At 39.9% G+C, this 24,151-nt stretch overlaps 1 protein-coding gene across 3 annotated transcripts in view; it reads right to left on the minus strand.

Moving 5' to 3' along the window:
• Positions 1-24,151, minus strand: part of FYN (FYN proto-oncogene, Src family tyrosine kinase) — a 177,175-nt gene that overhangs the window by 60,919 nt on the left and 92,105 nt on the right. The gene's annotated exons all lie outside the window — the stretch shown is intronic.

Raw genomic sequence — 24,151 nt, forward strand, 5'->3', positions numbered from 1 at the left:
TTCTCATATATCACTTTTCTCTACACCCTGCTGAGGCAGTTGAGAGCTTTTTTGGCATCACTTAACTGTAAAGTCCCAGGGTTGAATTCTAGCAGGTGGGCTGTAAGTCTTAGGGTTGAATTCTCAGTGGAGGGTCCTTGGCTATTGAATTTGTTCCCTCATGCAGTCTGCCAATACTTAAATTTGGTGATTTTTAAGGACAAAGTACAAGCTCTTGTTCACGTTGTCTTTCTGAATTTGGGCTCACAGCCAGAGGATTTTAATCCATCAATGAGCAGGGGTGGTAAGGGCTGGGGGCAGGGACTGTTGAATGATCTGTGCCAATTGTTGGCACCAGATTGTTTTAAATTTCTGGAATGAATCTACTTATCACAATTGATTGCTTCAATACAAAAATTCTGTAAATAAAACAAATGGAATAATCTAATTTACTTGAGCTAAAATTTGATTCACACGTTCCATTCCAGAGATTCAGAAAGCATTATTTCATATAAACATTTCATTATATTTAGTCAGTCTCAATTTGTCAGGTTCATTAAAAGGGGAGAATGTGTTTGGCTCTTTCAGTCACTTTGGTAAAAAGATGTCTGCTAAAATACAGCATGTGTCAATTAATAAAAAATACCACTGTACTGTTGCAGAAACACCAAAGTAGTATCCCAATTAAACACAAAATTGTCATGGAAAGTTTCTGCTATAAAAAGTAAAACTCTGCACACTAGCTAAGCTCCAGCAGTAAATGTGGTCACAGTTTTAGGAAGAATGGAAAAAACTGTGTAAGCACAACGACAGTAAACAGTCTCTCCTATATCCTGAACAACTGTCAACAAGTTTCTTGAGACATAAATTGTGCCATAGGTGATTCTTTTTCAAAACTTTTGTTAAGCTTATGTGAGTTTCAGCAGACTGTAAAATGGATCAGATCACAGCCTCAGAACTACTGACAGAATTGTGCTGTATAACAATGGCACAGTGACTATGTTGTATTTAGGTGTGTGTCAAGAGGATGCTTTTCTGATTGTTGGATTCCAGCACTGTGCATTGTTATCTCAGTGATCTTTGTCCACCCAGGATCTCTCCCTTTTCCTGGGTGACTCCCATTTCCTCAGTATAGCCCAGGTGATTCAATGTCCTGTTATACTGGAGTATAATTCTGTGTTCTGCAGATTTGTTATTCATGTTAAACGATGTATTATTTGCACCTAGATACCACAGAATAGGTAGGATAGAAAAATTGAATTTACTGCTAGAGACCATGTGGTCCTGGTAAATTTCCTAATCATACATGCATGAGATCTGCACAGAAACACTATTTTTAAAGCGCTCTAAAATACCGTAGAAATTATAAATTCCGTATAATAAAAAATAACCCCTGCCTTAAGATAATTCTTGAATCCCAGACAGAGAGAGAAAGGGAATTAAATGGAGCATGCAAGACTATCCTTTGCAATACAATCAGACTAGACCGAGAATAACTATGGAAGCTAATGCAATGAAGCCCCAAAGTTGCTATTCTGCAAATCTCAAGAGGCAACACTAACCTTAGGCTGGCTGCAGTTTCTGCCCCAATTCTAGTTAAACATATTCCAGTCTGACCCTCAGACTATCAAGTGACAATGCTGCTGAAGAACATACTAAGATACAAATACAAGCAATTGTTTTGACATAATTCTTTCCGATGCAAGCAGATCCAATCTGTTGATGTAAACAGAAGGACTAAAAGGCTTTATCTACACCCAATTAAAAACATGTCTTAGCAGGGCTAGAATGACAATGTTAATATCAGTGGTTTAAGAAAGGGAGAATTAACACTATGTTGTGTATCAGTACACAATCATAAAACCACATTCCCACACAGAACAAAAAGTATCTAATATATAAGTAGTATTTGTTTTGTACCTTGGATTTATGAATCTCATGAACGACTATGAAAGTGGCCCTTTCCCCATATTATACTAGAGAGAGTTATTAATTATGACCCCCCGCCTCCCCTTCCAAAAATCCCTCTGTCCTTGTTAGATTCAAGGGACTGCATGAATGAGCCAAAGCCACTTTCATTAGTATGATCAATATCAAAAACTGTGTCAATACTGGTTTATATAAATGGGCTTTAAATACCTCTTAAGGCCATGTAGATAGTATGCCAACTCACAGCATGTCAGAGCAATGCAGGCAACTCTACTATTGTGATGGGATTACTGAATCTAACATGTAAATCTTTACATATCTAACTGAAATATAGTGAATAATTCAAGGAAGCCAATATGAAAAACATGATCCTTGCATTTATCTATTGTGTCATTTGCTCCAGCTTCAATTTCCATAAACAAGCCAATGACATATATATTCAGATGTGTGTATTGTGGTGGGATATCGATAACCCAACTCTGAACTTTGCTACTTCTATAGTTATCTGCACAAATTCTCAAAGTTAAATTGTGAAGTTATCTGTACCACTTCCACCTAGTATCAGTGGGGGAGGGATAGCTCAGTGGTTTGAGTATTGGCCTGCTAAACCCAGGGTTGTGAATTCAATCCCTGAGGGGGCTTCTTAGGGATCTGGGGCAAAAATTGGTCCTGCTAGTGAAGGCAGGGGGCTGAACTTGATGACCTTTCAAGGTCCCTTCCAGTTCTAGGAGATTGGTATATCTCCAATTATATTTATTTATATTTATATTATATCAGAGGGGTAGCCGTGTTAGTCTGGATCTGTAAAAGCAGCAAAGAGTTCTGTGGCACCTTATAGATTAACAGAGGTTTAGGAGCATGAGCTTTCGTGGGTGAATATCCACATCGTCGGATGCAACTTCCACCTAGGGTTGCCAACTTTCTAATTGCACAAAACCAAACACCCTTACCCAACCCCTTCTCCAAGGCCCTGCCCCACCCCTTCCTCCAAGGCCCTCTCGCTCACTCCATTTCCCTCTCCCTCTGTCACTTGCTCTCCCCTCCCCACTCACTCATTTTTACAGGGCTGGGTCAGGGGGTAGGGGTACAGGAGGGGGTAAGGGCTCTGGTTGGGGGTGGGGGCTCCAGGCTGGGGCCAGAAAAGAGGAGTTTAGGGTGGGGGAGGGGGCTCCGGGCTGAGGCAGGCGGTTGGGGTATGGGCTCTGGGGTGAGGCTGGGAATGAGGGGTTTGGAGTGCAGCAGGGGGCTCTAGACTGGGGGGGGTGGAGGAAGTGGAGCCGAGAGGTTTGGAGTGTGGGAGGGGGCTCCAGGCTGAGGCACGTAGTTCTGGGGTGGGGCCAGAAATGAGGGGTTCAGCAGGGGCACGAGTGCAGGGGGGCTGCGGGGGTGCAGGCTCCGGGAGGGAGTTTGGGTGTGGGAGGGGGCTCAGTGCTGGGGCAAGGGTTTAGGAGGGGTGTGGGCTCCGGGTGGGAGTTTGGGTGTGGGCTCCAGGGGCGATTACGTCGGGGGGCTCCCTGGAAGCTATCTAATCAGCATATCAGAATATATACACAAAATCAAATCCAGCTCTCTCTTGTTTCTTGAACTTCTCAAATTGCCTCCTTATAATAAAGGAAATTTCCAGTGCATCTTGTGCACTTGTTCAAAATATTATAATTGATTCAGAGACATGGTTAAAACATGATTTAGTTTAACCTATATTGTGAACCAGAACTAGGTTTTACCAATGTTAGGGGACAATGGGTCCCTCAACATGGTCAACTTTTCAGTACAGTCAGGAACAGCAATAGCATCTTTAGTGTAGACAGGACATAAAACTGTGTTATAACAATGGCTTATGGAACATTGTTATAGGCCAATCTTACTGAAAATGGGCCAAAATAAAGTATCCACCACCATAAAACTAACACAAGAAAAATAAAAGATTGCAGTTTATTTCAAGTAAATTTTTAGATACTAAAAACCAAAAGCAAAGGAAGATAAAATCTCCGAACTAGAGCTGTGCAATTATTATTACATTTCTATGAAGACACTTTTGTGTGAGATAGGTTTTTGTTTTAGCATTCTTATTCTTTGCCCCAACATTAGTAGTTATAATAGACACAGCTAATGTGTCATTAGGCTTTTCATACACACTGTTATTTCATACCAGCACTAGCACTTAAGGTTTGAGGTGTACGGAAGTGTTTTTCACACACTTTCAAACTGAAAGTCATAGCAGATTAATATTTAGTTGGGAGAGTTTAAAGTGACACCTTAGTATCCATTGGATAGCACTTTTACAACAGGAAATGTTACACTTACAGGAAATAATGCAGGAAAGAAAAACGTGATCTAATTTCTATTCTATTCCGCGATTGTAACTTCCTTCTGTAATGTGTAGTGTTGAGAATTTTGTTCCAGAATACAGATATTGTTCAGGCCAAGATTTTATACACTTAGCCTAAAAATCATGTCTGCAGTTAAACAGTATTCTAAACATCCTTTTGTGTCACATTCCAATTTGGGTAAGGAATTTAGATAAGTGACTAAAACTGCTCATATAAGGTATTACAATTTTGAGTGGTAGCTGTTGATGTCAAATGGATAAACGTCTAACAATGAACATATACTCTTAATTCACAGGTATTTGTTGTAATGTTCAAAGCAGAAATAATTTTAAAAGCCTTCTAGATGATCCTAGAATTCTAGATAGTAAGAAAAATTCAGTCATTCTCTCAATTCCCAATGCTTTTATGCAGAATTGGACCCACCTACTGTGTCTACAAAACTATCAAAGAATCCTGTGGCCACCTTATAGACTAACAGACGTTTTGGAGCATGAGCTTTCGTGGGTGAATACCCACTTCGTCGGATGCAAGTAGTGGAAATTTCCAGGGGCAGGTATATATATGCAAGCAAGAAGCAAGCTAGAGATAACGAGGTTAGTTCAATCAGGGAGGATGAGGCCCTGTTCTAGCAGTTGAGGTGTGAAAACCAAGGGAGGAGAAACTGGTTCCACAAGAAACTGTGGAACCAGTTTCTCCTCCCTTGGTTTTCACACCTCAACTGCTAGAACAGGGCCTCATCCTCCCTGATTGAACTAACCTCGTTATCTCTAGCTTGCTTCTTGCTTGCATATATATACCTGCCCCTGGAAATTTCCACTACTTGCATCCGACGAAGTGGGTATTCACCCACGAAAGCTCATGCTGCAAAACGTCTGTTAGTCTATAAGATGCCACAGGATTCTTTGCTGCTTTTACAGATCCAGACTAACACGGCTACCCCTCTGATACTACAAAACTATCATTACTATAATGACTGTACAACTTTGTTTTTGTTTCTGTACAACCATTTTTTGTACAAGAAACCAGATGCATTTTTTAAGTCAACTTTCCACTTAAGTTTTGTTTTTATTCTTAGCCCATTTTGTTATTGTGACAGACAATATTAGTATATGAAAAATGATAAATGGTAAGTGAGCACATGCAACGGCCTACAGTTTTTTTTTCCTCTCTCTCGTCTTCAAGTTAATTGTCAAAGATGGTTTCCACTCTACTTCTGGGCAAAAATAAGCATATGCCAGGTTGCTTAAACTTGGGATTTTGAGCTACAAATGAATTTTGCAAGCTGATCAACCAATGTTTTAAGTCCTTGAAATATCACAACACACACAGATACAAAATTTTGCAAAATGAGCTGGTGAAAAATTTTGTACAAAACTAAGTGAAAAATGTTTTAATCAACTGTTCAGCTGGAGGTATTACATAGACCTTGCAGGTACTCCTCATTTGAAATGTAAAATGAAACATTCACACTCTATTGGGGGGCTGACTGAAGCTTGCACCTGCCCACTGGTTCAGTGTACATGCTCCTCCTTCAGAAGAGAAGTGGGTAGGACTGTGGGAGAACCCTAGAGGGCATAGATTTCCCCTCTCCCATTAAGAAGAGGAATCACCCATCTAATTTCCTGAAATACTAAAACCATTTATACCATCACAGAATAGCTCACCTAAATTTACACACCTGATTTGACCTATTACACATAGGATGGGGGGAGGGAGGAGAACCTTGAAATTTTAAGTATTTCATGATGGCTTCTGTAAGTGAGATGAATTGGACAGAATGCAATTACAGGATGTGAATTAGTGCTTTTGGATATTTAAACGTCAATTCAACAAGCTGTTTCAACACACAGGTAACTTTAAGAATGCAAATAGTTCCAACTGCTTCACTAGCTTGCTGAATTGGGACTTTAGAGGAAAAAGGCAGAATGTGGCTTTGTCTATGCTGAGAGAGTGCATCCCTTTCACAAAATCAGTTTCAAAATAGATCTAGTTAAACCAGTGCGCATAATGTGTAATATAGCCATACAAACCAGTAGAATCCTTGCTTTTGTTGATTTAGCTTGTGCGGTAAGTTACTAACTTAAGTTAAATTGATATAAACAATAATTCAAGTGCGTCTACATTAGATGTTTGCACTGGTTTAAACAGATTGATTTAAAAATCGATTTAGTTAACACAGCACACTTTTCTAGTATAGACAAGGTTTGTGCTAATTTTTTAGGAGCATCAACTGCCTCATGATTCTGTTAAGCTTCACTGAGCTTTAAAAAAAAAAAGAAAAATCTTCCATCTAAAGGATGGAATGAGTTTCTGCCTTTTGTCAATACCTGTTTAAGTCTTTACATTACAAAATTGTATTGTCTTCAGGTGTAGTTTTCTTGAACCATAAAAATGACACTATTTTTCTTCATGGTTATTCTGCAGAGTACAGTTTAAAATGCCATCATGAGAAAAGTTAAACAGAACAGTTCCTGTACTTTTGTGCTCTTGTTCTTGTGTAAGTTCAGCATTGCTTCGAACTATGCCATTGTTTTTTTCAAAGTGATACATATTATTAGTTAATCTGTTTTCTCTGTAAAGTCTTTTTGAATTCTTTGAAGGGGACAGGAAGGATGTGGGCTCTTTTTCATATTCAAATCAGGCAAATTAGTCTTTGCTTAGTTCCTACAATGCACTGCTTATTTTACACTTAAACATGAGAAAGGTGGAGGAAAAATAACATTCTAGGTAGGCTAAATATCACATTTGGCCTGCTCTCATAACCTTATTTCAGAAGGAGATAACTTGGGGAGAATAATGTTATAATTCATTATGTAAAATATTAAATAGTTCGCATAAATGGAAAGCATCCAAGTGGTTTTGGATATATTACACTTGATAAATGGTTTCAAGACTCTAAGCCGAATATGGAAACCATATTTACACCGACTGAAATTATCATCAACCTCCCACCCACTCCCTCCAACCACCATTTTATAAATACACCAGCATAATAGAAACATGGTAGGCACTTCACAGGCAAGTAGAACAGTTAAGTCCCTGCCCTTTCAGAATATAAACTCTGAGTAGATGTTATGCAGCCAAGGGATGAGACACAACAAAAAGCAGGTGAGTGAGTGGTGAAATATAGCTAGTTTTGTTAACATTTGCTTCAAGGGATGGCTAGGGTTTACATGTTTCATGGAAGAAGCATGTTTTAGGGAGGCAGCTCCCCTCAGGATGAAATGCAGAGACAAAAGTTCTCGATACTTTAAATGACTGCTTCTTGGAGCAGCTGGTACAGGAACCCAAAAGGGGAGAGGCAATTCTCAATTTAGTCCTGAGGGGAGTGCAGGATCTGATCCAAGAGGTAACTATAATAGGACCGATTGGAAATAGTGACCATAATATAACAACAGTTAACATTCCTGTGGTGGGAAGAACATCTCAGCAGCCCAACACTGTGGCATTTAATTTCAGAAAAGGGGAACTATGCAAAAACGAGGAGGTTACTTAAACAGAAATTAAAAGGTGCAGGGATTTCACTCTAATCACTGTAAGCTGCATGGACACTTTTCAAAGACATCATAATAGAGGCCCAACTTGAATGTATAACCCAAATTAAAAAAACACAGTAATAGAACTAAAAAAGAGCCACCATGGCTTAACAACCATGTAAAAGAAGCAGTGAGAGATAAAAAGGCATCTTTTAAAAAGTGGAAGTCAAATCCTAGTGAGGTAAATAGAAAGGAGCATAAACACTGCCAAATTAAATGTAAAAATGTAATAAGAAAAGCCAAAAAGGAGTTTGAAGAACGGCTAGCCAAAAACTCCAAAGGTAATAACAAAATGTTTTTTAAGTACATCAGAAGCAGGAAACCCGATAAACAACCAGTTGGGCCCCTGGACCCTCGAGATACAAAAGGAGCACTTAAAGACGATAACGTCATTGCGGAGAAACTAAATGGATTCTTTGCTTCAGTCTTCATGGCTAAGGATGTTAGGGAGATTCCCAAACCTGAACCGTCCTTTGTAGGTGACAAATCTGAGGAATTGTCACAGATTGAAGTGTCACTAGAGGTGGTTTTGGAATTAATCGATAAACTCAACATTAACAAGTCACCGGGACCAGATGGCATTCACCCAAAAGTTCTGAAAGAACTCAAATGTGAAATTGCGGAACTATTAACTATGGTTTGTAATCTGTCCTTTAAATTGGCTTCTGTACCCAATGACTGGAAGATAGCTAATGAAACACCAATATTTAAAAAGGGCTCTAGAGGTGATCCCGGCAATTACAGACCGGTAAGTCTAACGTCAGTACCAGGCAAATTAGTTGAAAGAATAGTAAAGAATAAAATTGTCAGACACATAGAAGAACATAAATTGTTGGGCAAAAGTCAACATGGTTTCTGTAAAGGGAAATCGTGTCTTACTAATCTATAAGAGTTCTTTGAAGGGGTCAACAAACATATGGACAAGGAGGATCCAGTGGACATAGTGTTCTTAGATTTCCAGAAAGGCTTTGACAAGGTCCCTCATCAAAGGCTCTTAGGTAAATTAAGTTGTCATGGAATAAGAGGGGAGATCCTTTCATGGACTGAGAACTGGTTAAAAGACAGGGAACAAAGGGTAGGAATAAATGGCAAAATTTTCAAAATGGAGGGGTAACTAGTGGTGTTCCCGAAGGGTCAGTCCTAGGACCAAAGGGTCAGTCCTAGGACCAATCCTATTCAACTTATTCATAAATGATCTGGAGAAAGAGGTAAACAGTGAGGTGGCAAAGTTTGCAGACGATACTGAACTGCTTAAGATAGTTAAGACCAAATCAGACTGTGAAGAACTTCAAAAAGATCTCACAAAACTAAGTGACTGGGCAACAAAATGACAAATGAAATTTAATGTGGATAAATGTAAAGTAATGCACATTGGAAAAAATAACCCCAACTATACATACAACATGATGGGGGCTAATTTAGCTACAACTAATCAGGAAAGAGATCTTGGAGTCATCGTGGATAGTTCTCTGAAGACGTCCACGCAGTATGCAGCGACAGTCAAAAAAGCAAACAGGATGTTAGGGATCATTCAAAAAGGGATAGAGAATATGACGGAGAATATCTTATTGTCCTTATATAAATCTGTGGTATGCCCACATCTTGAATACTACATACAGATGTGGTCTCATCTCAAAAAAGATATACTGGCATTAGAAAAGATTCAGAGAAGGGCAACTAAAATGATTAGGGGTTTGGAGAGGGTCCCATATGAGGAGAGATTAAAGAGGCTATGACTTTTCAGCTTGGAAAAGAGGAGACTAAGGGGGGATATGATAGAGGTATATAAAATCATGAGTGGTGTGGAGAAAGTGAATAAGGGAAAGTTATTTCCTTGTTCCCATAATATAAGAACTAGGAGCCACCAAATGAAATTAATGGGTAGCAGGTTTAAAACAATTAAAAGGAAGCTCTTCTTCACACAGCGCACAGTCAACCTGCGGAACTCCTTGCCTGAGGAGGTTGTTAAGGCTAGGATTATAACAGGGTTTACAAGAGAACTAGATAAATTAATGGAGGTTAAGTCCATTAATGGCTATTAGCCAGGATGGGTAAGGAACGGTATCCCAGCCTCTGTTTGTCAGAGGGTGGAGATGGATGGCAGGAGAGAGATCACTAGATCATTATCTGTTAGGTTCACTCCCTCTGGGACACCTGGAATTGATCACTGTCAGTGGACAGGATCCTGGGCTGGATGGACCTTTGGTCTGACCCAGTATGGCCATTCTTATGTTCTTATGAGCTGGAGGAGGAAAAGGCATTTTTGCCAATATGTGAAAGTGTTGCCCCAAGCACAGTTAATCAGCTGGGGTTCTGTGGGTCGTCAGCCTTGCAACCACTGGAGAGACATGCATTTTCTGGGAAACTTCATACTATTTTTTTTCTTAGAAAGTTTCAAAGAAGGAAAAAACACAATATAAAATTCCAAAGCATGCAGCGTTCCCGTGGACTCCCCTGAATGTGTTGAAATCCTTGAAAGATGTTTCTCCTTTTTCTGCTTTTCCTTTTCCCCCAATTCTGACCTCACAGCCTACAGAATGACTGCTTTCCTCTTTGCCTGCTTTCTCACTGTTGATGCCTCTGAGCCTCATGGCTGGAGCTGGGAGGCTGCTAAAGAGAAGAAAGCAGTCAGAGCACACAGCAGCACTCCTGCCACCTTCCTGTCCAAAGCGCACACACTTGCACTGGCTCCTTGTGCTCTGTTGCTACCTCTCTGTCCGCCAACGTCAATGGCATTTAATTTATTAAAATTCATTATTAGCCACATATACAAAGCCTCTTGCTCATTTGGATCATGGCAAACGTCCAACACAAATTTCTACTAAAATTCTGGGGTTTGCAGTTTGCTGAAGCAAAAAGTTAGCAAGACTCTGTCATTGTTGATGTCAGGGCAATGCCAGGGCTCCATCCCCTCACCAGGTCTACATTTGAATTGGAGCTAGTGTTGCCCTCAGAGGCAATAGGGCCAGGCTTTCTGGCCAGAAAAGATGCGCTCCAAACTTCAAAGTTTGGGGTTGTGTGATCTGGGCTCTGCTTGGGCTCCTGCAGCTGTACCGAAGCTGTGGGAGAGAAGAGGCTGCTAGATTAGAGAAGGACATGGTAGGGGGTGGCATCTTGAATGGTGATTTGCTCTTCAGTGGGTTGCTAGGTCGTAATAGAACAACTGCCACTGAACAGTCCTGCAGCATTTGAACCCACTTACAGGAGTGAACGAAGGGGCCTGAAAAGCCATGTTGTAGAGCTGTCGGGAAATTTCCTGAGTAATAAAATGCAGATGAAAACCTGCTGGCCTGACCTTATTTCTAGGGGCAATAACTGCTTTGTGATAATCAGCTTTCCTTTCTGTCCCTGGCATGAGCTTGGTGGCAGATTAGTTGTCCTCACTGAGGCAGCAGTGGGTTTGGAAGGGATGATGGAAGATGGCAGCCTGCTTCTTCTATTGCAGTGGTGGCCAAACTTACTGACCCTCCAAGCCATGTACGACCATCTTCAGAAGTCCGAGAGCTGGGGCACGCCTGCTGGGCCTCGGGGTTTCAGCCCCTTGGGTGGCGCCTGCTAGGGCTTAGGGCTTCAGCCCTGAGACTCCCCTCCCCACTGGGGCAGAAGCCCCTACTCCACCACCCTGCTGCAAGTCGGAGGTCTCAAGCTCCCCCTAGTCTGGTAGGCAGAAAATGGGGGGTGAGGGTGGAGGCTTCATGAGCCACACTTTAATGGTAAAAGAGCCACAGGTGGCTCACCAGCCACAATTTGGACACCCTTGCTCTATTGCGGTCCATTGCGGTTTGCTAGAAAAAATAGATTTGAAGGTGCCATAGAGTTCTAGGAGCCCTGAGTACTATGCAAGGAAGTGTACTTACTGCTAGATTTATTACTTTTGTCATTTGCTCTTTCAGATGATGCTGAAGGGAGGATGGGCTATAAATAAAAAAGAATCACCTTTTTCTCAATAGCAGATTAAACACTCAGGAGTTATCACAACACACTAATGTGCCAATAGTTCAAAGCAGTTCCCCTCTCCCTTTGTTGGATGATAAATTCTTCCTCGTGTTCTACTGCTCTTGTTCCATTGCTACACTCAGTCACCATCTGCCCATGACAGACAGTTGCTGCTGCTGTAATCATTACTAGCCCATGGCAAGAGTAACTGTCAGAGAGGTGGTGACAGAGGAAAACTGACAGCTGGCAGCAGGTAAGCAGTTTTGGTATTCTCAGATTATTTTCAGACACCATCCCATCTGTACCAGAATCCCAGAGTGAAATGCCTGAGCTGGAAGGACAACAAGGAATCCTTGTGGCACCTTAGAGACTAACAAATTTATTTGGGCATAAGTTTTCATGGGCTATAGCCCACTTCATCAAATGAAAGCTTATGCCCAAATAAATTTGTTAGTCTCTAAGGTGCTACAAGGACTCCTTCTTTTGCTGATACAGACTAACACGGCTACCCCTCTGAAACCTGAGCTGGATGGATGACTGCTTACCGAACAGAAGGGAGAATAAGAGCAGAGTAGATCTGTACAACATGGAGCAAAACCACCCATTTACACGAACTACAACTAGTTGAAAGATACAACTTGAGAAGAAGCTAGCTGTGACGTTTTGGGGATCACCCAGACCGGTAAGGGCTCTGTCACTGCCACCCTGTAATTCTGGGTGTCTTTATGCTGTGCAGCTTTGGTTCAGATCAGTGACACCAGTACCACCCCCCAACCACAAGGTCTCACCCTGGCATCCACCAGCCTAGTTACTCCTTGCAGGGAGACACCAACAACCCCTCCAGTCCTGGGTCTCCCCAAATAAGTCCTCCCCGAGGTACTAATTACCGGAAACTTGGGACCACTCCCCTCTGGTTTGTCACTCCCCTCCCCAAGTTATCAGCTTCACTTTGGTACACACAATCCACACCGTTTGCACAACAAAGAGCTGCTTGGGGTAAAAGCAAACAAAAATTTATTTAACTGACAAATCATAGATTCAAGGATAAAGCAGTAAGGAATAGCAGATCTACACGTTATACAGAAAACAAACGAAGATGCATCCTCAGGCTTTACACTTTCAAATTAGATCTACTCCCTTTTCTAATATAAGCCACCTATTGCCTCTGAACAGTTTCTCAGCATACTGTATACCCATAGGGAGGGCCTGGCATTTCACAGACAGCACCTGCCAAGTGATTGTCACTCAGTTTCTGGATAGATTTCATTTCAAGTCATTTCCTTTTAATAGGGTTTGCAGGATTTCTCCCCTCCATAAGACTATGGTGATTCATGGTTATTCAAAGCAGAGAAAATTTCTCTTTGACTTGATATCCAGGATGTCTCAATGACTTGATTAATTATAATAGCCCATCACTTGTCGTTTCTCGGGTTGAACAATCCTAGGTGCTTGGAGCTAGTCTCATCTGGCTAAGGAGGCAGCCCCTCTCTGCCCGACTGCCCACTGTCACATTGTGAGGTGGAGCTGAATGTTGCAGCACAAATTACGAGCACAGCTCTACACATACACAAATATATGAATTCATAACCTCAGTCTGTATACATCTCTCATCAGCTCAGAACATTCCAATCTTTCATAAAAGACCTTACTTGACATTTTTATACACAATACCACTATACAACCAGTTGATTCTACTGCTTATTCTTTGGGGTTCAGATCTCCTGTTCTCCCCTTGGGGTGTCTAGAATCTGAGTGTCATATTAGTGTGCTGAGAACTTGGCAATAAAATCTTAAATTACAACCAACCCGCACCCCAGTGTTTGTAGACAAAAATCCTTTGATTGCCTCCACAGTGCTTGCTCCACATCTTCCTTGCTAGTTTTGCTTGCATTTTAGAAATCAACAACCATTGAGCTTCTTCTCACTCCAAAGTGGAAAGTATACTCATAGCTGCTGAATGTTTTGAGCAACAAAAATACAAAATCTACTATTTTACATGCCAGGCTAAACCCTGAGGGGATTTTTTTTTCCAGGAATGGAAGAGAGTGGGGATTCAGGGGTGGGAGTGAAAAGATGGAATGGGGAGAACAGAGTAAGTGGAGATGGAATGGCTTTGGTGAAGACCAAGGGAAGCTGAAGCAGCAGGCAGGTGTCAAAGCCATGTTGGGAATTTAGGGTGGGGGAGAACAGATACAAACTGCCAGCAGCTTGCACACTTATGAACTGCTGCTGTGCCAGCCAGCAGCTATGTGCTGCTCATTGTGTGTGAGGGGGTATGTGTATGGTAGAAGAGGTAAGCCCGCAAGGGGAGGGGCTGCAGAGATAAACCAATAATGAGTGCAAATGCTAAGAAAGCTTTCTGCACATGGCACAGTATTGTCTAGTACTTAGAACAGTGGACTGGGAGTCAGGAGACACTGGGTCCTATTCAGAACTCATCTACTGACTTGCTGGGTGATTTTTGCTATGTAACCACCCCGTCTCTGTGCCTCAGTTTACCCATTTACAAAATTGGGACACACACATATCTCTGCACAAAACATTTGGTGAAAGGCACTGTATACTGAGGCTATGTCTTCACTGCCAAAATGGAGGCTTTTTACAGTGAGATAACTGGGGTTTATAGAGGGATAGCTAATGCATATTAGAGGAGATAAGGCACAGGTAGTTCTTACTCTAATACAGCTGGATGAGGTCAACACTAAACCCACCACCTGTGGTTGACCTCACCTAGCTATATCATGGTAACAACTACCTGTGCCTCATCTCCTCTAGGAACTCACAGTGAGGTAACTAACCCGCAGTAGCCATGTCGCTGGAAAAAAACCAACCTTTTTTGGTAGTGAAAACATTCACTGGTAATGCTTTGCACTTTAAGGGTGAGTGGCCTATAAGTACATTCCCTTAAAAAGTAAAAAAAATAAAAATAAAAATTTCATATGAGTGTGCTTTTTTAAATGGAAAAAGGAGGATAATTTTGGAACAAAGCCATGCTACAGTAAAATGTTACAATGTATAGTATTGGGTGTGCAAAAGAGAAGAGACAGTGAATGCAGCTTTAAGAAAGGCTGTAACTATCTTCAAATGAATAGCTTTCACTAAACCATTTGGATTATCAAAGCACTAACAAAACTTGGTATGACCTTTTGGCAATGCCAATGCCATTTAATTTTAATTGATTGTTGCTGTGTGTATACAGCTAATCATACTAATTACCCATGGGTTTTTAAATGATCAGACTACTGATGGGAAATCAGAGTGTGTGTTCATGTGTGCACATGTCTGCAGTGTTTCTACTGTGATCTCTGAAGAAACGTTCTCTAGAAATAATTTGAGTGGAACATTTCTGTCCCTGACCATCACTCCAGGGGTACCAAGCAAGCTCAGTTAGCTTTCAAATTGGGATTTCAGGGAAATGGTGAGGGTTAGTAATGTTTATATTATATGTGACATGTTGCACAGCAGAAAATCAATGCTGACCTTGCATGAAAAAGAGTAGTTACAAAGCATGTACAAATCTAAAATTTATTTGGAAAGATAGCCATGAAGATATGTCCAGATTTTGTGTGTGAAACCTTTTCAAGACAGACAGAGGAAGGAAAGGGATTAAAAACCCAAACATGTTATTGTGCCCCTATTTAAGGGTAAAAAAGTTTTTCACTAAATGCATAAAAAGAGGTTGTAAAATAAATCAAAACATCAATGTGTCCAGTACAGTGTCACTAATTCAATTAACACTACAGATAGTTATACTACTCTTAGTGCATTTGTCAAATACAGACTTACTATCTTCAAAAATAAGAAACTTAGCTATTAATTGTAATGGAAATCAGACACAGAAGAGATTTAGGCCCAATCCTGAAAACACGTACACATGCTTAACTAATTCTCACTGAGTTCAACTGCATACATATTTGCAGGACTGAGGTCCTACTAGATTATTTATTCCATTTCCCAGTGGGGCAACACAAGATTATTCCCCATTTACAATATGACTTTAAAAAGGTGAATTAACTGTCTACACTAATTAAAAGAGATGTTTCAAATCATATTAAAAATAATAAAAATAATAAAAATAATAAAAATAAAATCCCCCTTTTCCCTAGTCTACTCAGACCCACTGAGTTATGCAGGTTATCGCTGAGAAGCAAGCAATATCCCAGACCATTTTAGAAGCCTCAAGATGCTACCTAGTTTTTTTCCCTAGAAATCATAATGTCAATTTTAAGAAGAGCTTTCTTGGAAGCTTCAGGCTAGAAGGAAAATGTTGCATCCAATTAGGGGATATAATAGAATGCAGGTGAAGTGTTTTAAGGTGTGTAGCAATACAATTGATCACATACATTGTATCTCCACTTTTTTGATAACCATAGTAGATTATAACTACACTACGAGCTAGGCTGTGATTCATCTGCTTGCATACACATACTCACACTTGCTCTCCTTGAGCTAGCAGGCATATAAACAGCAGCGTAGCCAAGCTAGCATAGGCCCAGCCAAGCTAGCATAGGCCCAGCCATGCTGAGTACATATCCATTGCGGGTTTGCATTCAGCACTGCTCAGCTACACTTCCACTGCCAATACCAGTGCTACTATAGCTCCATTGCTTCTTGTAGTCGTGGTAGCTCAATGACAGCCAGCATGATTATGTATACACAAGCAGGGGAATCACACCCCTAGCTCGTAGTGTTAGGCCTGAATAAAGATGTAGCACAAAACCAGTTATGCCAACCTGACTGAAGTCAGGCTAACAGAGGTTTCTGGGTAATCCCAGAGTGGAAAAGTACTGAGAAGCAGCACTGTTTCACAAAGCCCTGGAAAGAGTGAGAAAAACCAGGGATTGCATTCCTGGCATAGTACCAGCTGTGTTATGTTAAAACAGTGTTAGAAGAACTGATAAGAAACTCTAGTATCTCACAGTTCAGATTCTAACTCCCTGGTTGAGTTATAGATTTGTTTAAAACTCCCCTGTATTCCTAACTTTTGGAGTTTGTTAAGAAATAATTAATAATCTAAAGTTGTAGACATAAAGTCTAGGCATGTGTGTATATTAAAAGTGTCTAGTTTTAAGTTGTTAAACAAAGGGGGGTGGGTTTTGCTCAAGTGAGTGATGTATGACGTAATAAAACTGTCTATATAGGCTAATGCTAAGCTGTAAAGAGAGGCTGGTTCTCACTGGAGACAAGTTGCTCTTTACTGACGCGTGCACTTGTCAATGAAGAGCTTTGTGATCGGACCTTGCTGGTGTTGCCTGTCTCTCTGTGATCAGACAACGAACTTCGCTGTTGGGGTTAAAGTCCCTGACAGTAGTTAGCCATAGCCTCAGATACATGGATACAGATATTCCTTCCCTGGAGACTGCACCTTGATGTGGTGGGAATACTTGTGTGTTCCAATGACCCTGAGAGCTATGCTGGTGGGACTGTAATACCTAACAGAGCCACCTGATCAAAGGGTAGAACTAGATGAAAAGCAGCCCACTGGTTCTCCAGGTTGGTGGCTGAGCGATAGGCCAATAACCTATCCTTGTAAAAAAGTTAAATCATAGAAACACACCAACATAGCCATATCATACTATTTGCTGGAAGACAGGGAGAGGGGAGCCTTGTTTGTGTACTAAGCAATGTCCGATAGTGCAGGGAGGATTCAGATTAAGTGATTACATAGTAAATATTCATTACTAGCAGCTACTGGAGCCAGCACACACTGACCACTTCCTCCTACAATCTGACAGGGGTATAATCTCTTATAATCCTGACGTATGCCATTTGAACAGGCCAGGAAATACAGATCAGTACTCTCATGTGTCACATCCTTATTCCTCCCCCCCCACAGAGAAGTACAGTAACTCCTCACTAAAATGTTGTAGTTATGTTCCTGAAAAATGTGACTAAGTGAAATGATGTTAAGTGAATCCAATTTCCCCATAAGAATTAATGTAAAGGGGGGGGGGGGTTAGGTTCCACGGAAATTGGTTTTTTTGCCAGACAAAAGGCTTTATATACATTTTAAACAAGCAATTTAATACAGGTACTGTAGTATAGTTGGGAGGTGCCCCTGCCTTACCCTACACAGGCACAGCCCACTGGCACTGGATATGAGGCAGGCAAGGAGGCTGAAGGTGCTGTAGGCTAGGAGAAGCATATTGCGCAGAAGCGGCAGCTTCCCCTACTGATGGGGGGGGCAAGCCTCAGCCCACCCACTCCCCCCTTCCCCCCAAGTCCCCATCCTTGACTTGCCTCTTCTCTCCCCCCACCTCCTCTCCCTTTACTTCCCACGCTGCGTCCTCGCTCCTCCCCTCCCTTCTAAATGCTGCAAGCCAGCTGATTTCCCCAGGCAGGAGATGGAGGGCGGGGGGAGGAGGGGGGAAGGCGCTGATCCGCAGGGTCTGCCTGCAGGTGGAGGTGCTGGGGGGGTGGGCATAGGGAGACTGCCAGCTGTGGAGAAAGCAGGCAGCCAAACAACATAAGAGTGGAGCATTGCACAACTTTAAATGATCATGTTCCCTAATTGATCAGCAACGTAACAACAAAACAACGTTAACTGGGACAACTTCAAGTGAGGAGTTACTGTACTAGTGTGCAAGAACATGTCTTGCATTATTCATACAGACAATTCTGTGAAACTCTTGCATAAAAATAGCAGGAGGGGACAGGAAAACATGGGATTTCCACCAGTTTAAACTGCTATGCACTGATGAAGTCACACAGATTTAAATACACCATAATCTACAGCCGCCAGGCTCTGCTGTTCATATGTTACATCTTGAACTGCCATCTTAAAAGCCTTTGCAAAGGACATTTTTATCATGCTCCTTTGAACAATTCTATAGTTTCCCAACAGTTCCTAAAATAATAAACATAAAATGTGTAACATCCACAAAAAATTTAAGAAAGAATTGTGGTTACTTTAATATTTCCAGTTCATCATAGAAAAACAGTTGGTTAGGTCAGAAGTAATTTATTCTTGTGTGAAATACTGGTGCTGCTCTGGAGACTACAGCACAATCTAGGTTCCAATAGTGGTGCCCATCACCATAATATTTGAGCACCTCCTCAATAACCAAAAAAACCCACTAGCTTAGTTTGATAAGTGTCTAGTTTTTAACCCTACTTCCCTTGAGACTGGGAATAGATTTAATCCAACAGCATTGCAGCTAGTTACCACAACACAGCATATGAATCAAGAAAAAAAGTTCACGGCCATAGGCTAGTCTAGAATAGATAATCCTGGAACAAAACTCAATCACAAAATGATCAAACATAATGAAGAGGAGAAAACTATAAAAGAGAAAAGATAGTCAAAGCACACTCCAAGGGGACTGGTCCCAGACTCTCCAGAATTTTCTGGTTGGTTAGTCACAGCAGCCTTATAAAGGCATATGAAGTTTGTTGCTGGCATACCTGTGTCACTGGGGAACTGTCCATTAAAGAACCTTAGAAAACTCTACTATTAAACATTTGCTATGGCACTGGCATCTGCTGCATTCACACCACAAATTAAGAGATTAAGAAAGGATTTTATACAGACTACAAGATCTAAACAATTTGCAAGATAGAGTAGAAGAGCAGAAACAATTTCAAGGGGACTGTGCAGCCATATTAGAAACTCCCAGGATTTATCCCTGACATATTGGGAAACTGACTATGCTGATGGGCAGCCCCCAAAGGAAAAAAAATTAAATGAAAAATGAACAAAATATAGGAATTTGTGATGCTGGTCATATTGAAAGTGAGATAGCACTCACTATTTATTAGGTAAAGAAGATTTACACAGCAACCATCTCTAAAGCTTTTGTTGAAACAAGATAGTGGTCTGACATATGGCATGCTTGGAATGGCATCAGTTTGCCTCTGACAATGTTTTTCCATGTGAGAGTTAAGGGAGGAGGTGGTGGTGAGAAATTATGAAGACCTTTTACTAGATTCTCTTTAATTTATTAAATTAGAAGCAGAATTACACAGAAATATTATTTAATTTGAAAAAAATAGAAGTCACACACATGCAATTTTAATGATGGCAACCACTGCTAGATTGCGTACTAAAGGGAAATATACTTCTTATAATTTTACAGCCCCCACAGATATTCAATGAAGTGCCTAGCAACAAAAGTCAATTGGTCACTTCTCCAAAAAACTTAAGGCCCTGATCCAGCAAACATTTATGTGCAAGTTGTCAAGAAAAGAAGATGGCAAGGAAGGACAACAATAGGATTACAACATTATTCTGTTTAAGTACACATGAGCACACAAAACAATATGGAATTGATGGCACGTGTGTCCATCAGTACCATCTCTTGGCTTGAATATTGCGTCCTTTCCCCTTTGAGCTTGATCTATTTTTCACATTTTGAGATTGTAAGGTTGTTGGGGCAGAAACTGTTTTTCTATGCATCAGTACCACACACAGAACACTTCAGCCACTACTGTAATGTAGCATAGATGATAATATAGTTTTTTGTTTCAAGCATGAGTCTATGCTAAACTTTCTGTTTTTGTTTAAGGACTGAAGTAGGTTTCTCTCTCATTTCAGATGAAAAGATTTCTGAAACTCTGGCTTAATGGTATAGTCTGAAGAGAAAAAAAAGACTGAATCACAGTCTATTATTTACATCTGTGCATGCTTATCTCCCAACATCATCTAATGACATGCAGAACTGGTAGCTTGATCCAAACCAAACTTCTCTATATAATTAGAAGCCAGTTAGAGGGCAAAACTTAAGACAGTGATTAAAGCAAACCTTAAAAAAAAATGTAAATCAATGTTTGGCATTTGTAAGGGTATTTAGCAGATACTAAAATGGGTTTAATTGAATTCTTAAAAGTAGAGTTATGATGTTGCATATTTCTCCCAGAGAAAAAATAGTTTAGCTCATTTTTAAAGTATCACATTTTATCCAGTCAACCATTGTTTCTGTGTTCTGATACAGTCAGCCAAACTAACTGCTTATAGCAAGCTATGACAGAGAACTATGAGACGCACACAGTATGTACCATCTGTCAGTCGCCTAGTCACCACGTGGAATAAATTCAGAGAGATTATTCTGCTTCAGTGACAGACCTGAATTGCAATTATTGGATCTTCTAGCAGTCCCTCTTATCGCAAGTAAAGTCTACGGATTTCAATATTTATTTGGGGGTGGTTTACATGAGAGGAAAGTGAAAAGCAATGGGACTATGCATGATAATAATCAGAATGCTTGTTAGAAAGAGAGTGCAGGTTGTGTCCTAAGACTGCAGAACTAGGTGAAGGAAGGAAGGAAGAATGACTTTAAGAAAATACTGACTAAAATGGCAAAACAGGGCAGAGTAAGGCCTTGTCTATGCTGGGGATCTGTCCCCATTACAGCGATCGGTATAGCTGTACAGGTGCAACCTTGATTATAAACTTCATTTTACTGTAGTTTTGGTCTTGAGGTAGTCAGTGGGGTTATACTAAAAGACAGGAAATAAACTTCAAACTTGTGGTGAGATGCGGAAGGAACAAAAAGCGCGTGACAGGCGTACTCAGTCCAAGGTGTAGGGCACTCTGTCTGCTTCAGAGACATGTTATTTTCCATTGGCATTTTGGCCAGGTCCACCAGAAAGCTGGGTAATCAGGAACAGGCATAAAAGGAAGAGTGAACCAAACAGTAACAATATTTTACATTTCAGAATACATCCAAGATCTTTATGTATTATAAAGTAAGCTATTTTAGAAAATTGTTAGAGAGGCTTTTACAATATTTTTTCTGTCCCTCTGACTGTAAAATCTCATGAAACGAAACAGAGTAACTGAAGCAAAACAGGTTTCAGAGTGGCAGCCGTGTTAGTCTGTATCTGCAAAAAGAACAGGAGTACTTGTGGCACCTTAGAGACTAAAATTTAGTTGAGCATAAGCTTTCGTGGGCTACAGCCCACTTCTTCGGATGCATAGAATGGAACATATAGTGAGGAGATATATATATATATATATATATATATCTATATCTATATATATACACACACACATACAGAGAGCATGAAAAGGTGTAACCCACGAAAGCTTATGCTCAAATAAATTTCTTAGTCTCTAAGGTGCCACAAGTACTCCTGTTCTTCTTGAAGCAAAATAGTAAAAGGTATAATAAAATGAGAAAACAAGCACATAAATGTTTAAAGCCTCTAAAATTTTACTAAATGAAGTCTTCTCTACGTCAGCTTTACTATTGGAAAAGCAGGATTCCCAATCCTCTAATGGTGCTTAAAGCTCTAAAAAACTGTGAGTCATTACACTGTATACCACTCACTGTTTCTTTGGTTTAGTTATTTTTGGCATCAGTCCAGGATTGCATACAGTAAATTCAAGCCTTGGACTAGTATAATTTTAAAACCAGGCTCTTCCTTTACCCAGTCTGCCACATTTGGGGAGAAAAAATGACATTTATACGGTTGGTTCTTTTGTAAAAATTTTTTTTTATTATTATTATTAAAGGTGGCAGTGGGAAAACCTGGATAACAAGGTTAGATGTTCACCTGCAAATGGGCAAAGGGCAGGTGAGAAGATCAGCGGGACAACACAATACCATTTACTGTATGACTGTCTAAATATTGCAGTTAATTCCAGGGCTTTCGTGATGATACATACACCATTCACCAATACAGACTAAACTTATTGAGTAAGAATTGAAACCTTGATTAAATTAATTACTTATTTTATAATCTTAGACTCCACTTCAGGACATGGCATCAGAGTGATATTCCTTGCCTTACCGAGTTTGTATGGGACAACTCCTTCATAGTCCACAAATGTCAGGGTGGATTGATTTAAATCACCAAGCAAGAAACTTTGATTTAAATATTGATATTGTCTTTTGCAATTGTACTTTAATTATTTTCCTAAGGAAAGACTGATTCTCATTAGTGGGTGACCACTGTCACTTGTTGATTTGAAACTAAATACAACCTTTACACTAAATTCGGTGTTTCTCACTGCTAACTAGGATACACTATATCTATACATATTTATGTTAAGCAATTATATAGTTTAACTTCTCTATATTCAGAGTCTTAAGTTTTACATTTTTATATTAGAAAATATAATTTCCCATTTATTAGATTAATTTTTCACTTGTGATTTCTGCCAAATTCTGTTTAGATGTAAATTCAAATTCAAATTTGCAGACAGTATTTTTTTTATTAAATAAAACTACCTTAAAAGTGCTTGAGACATGAGAAAAAGTTTATCAAAATATTTAAACCAAACTGATTTATTATCTATAGATAGCGAATTGAACTGATTGTTTTCAGTCACCATGTCCTTCAAAATTTTAGAACTAATAAACCTCACACCTAGTTTTTATTTATAGATTGGAAGTTGAAAAAACAGGAAAGCTCATTTTCAACTTCCAACTGGTTTCTTAACTTTGAATGAACTAGTCATTGCACTGAACAAGCTGAAGAAGATGAAATGAAGAAAATATGCTCTCTCTGCACCTGCAGAAGAGTCTACTGCTGTCAAAAGCTGGTTTAGCACTTCTATAGAGTCAGGTGACACTCATCAGTTCAGTAGTTTGACCTTCTTTAAACCTTGGTAACAAACATGTACTGCTTAATTTTTTTTGTATTTAATTTAAAAGATTTTAATAGATTATAATAAATTTCGACCTTAACATAGGTTGAAAATTTCAAATTTTAAAAACTTAAATAGATGTAAAAATTAGTTTCTTTAAAAATAAACCTATTTAATTTAAACATCAAAATCTGATTATCTTAAACATCAGGATTATTTTAAAAAAATTAAAATAATCAATTCTTATCCATCCTGATAAATGGTTGCTATTTGTTTAGTCACAAGGGTTGCTGCAGAATAATGCAGGATGCTCTAGGCAGTATTCCCAGTCCCAGATGGCCCAAGGAATGAGAGACCAGGCAGGAATCTAATCTCGCTGACAGTGCAGCCCCTTTTGGTTTTTTTTGTTTTGTTTTTTAAATGGATATTATGACTCAGCTTTTCAGACATACTGAAAATTCTCACTAGCATATGATCTTCACAATCTTTTTCAGTCTCTGTTCCCGGTCATTCTGGATGCCTTCCCAGGTTTTCATTTATCTTTGAGCTCAGCAAACTGATTAATATAAACTTCATGTCCAAAAATACTCAGTCTTGGTCATCTGTAATGAGATCTCTCTCCCTTATCATCATCTTCTCTTGAATACAATTTTCACAATTCTCATTTCTAATGCCAAAGAAGAGATTACAAACAAACAGAAAAAAAAAAAGAAGAGGAAAAAAGGAAAGATGGTAAGAAAGCTGAAGTAATATAATAGCAGTGTGTTTAGAATGTGGTACGGTGAAAAATATTTGTGCTCACAAATATTACCACACCCTTCTTGCAAAGATATTATGGGACCAAACGAAAGGTCTGTGAATCCCAAAATACATTTCACAAAAGGCACTACTAATCTCTTAAATAAATCCCA

The sequence above is a fragment of the Mauremys mutica genome, chromosome 3, assembly GCF_020497125.1.
Source record: "Mauremys mutica isolate MM-2020 ecotype Southern chromosome 3, ASM2049712v1, whole genome shotgun sequence".
Lineage (NCBI taxonomy): Eukaryota > Metazoa > Chordata > Testudines > Geoemydidae > Mauremys > Mauremys mutica.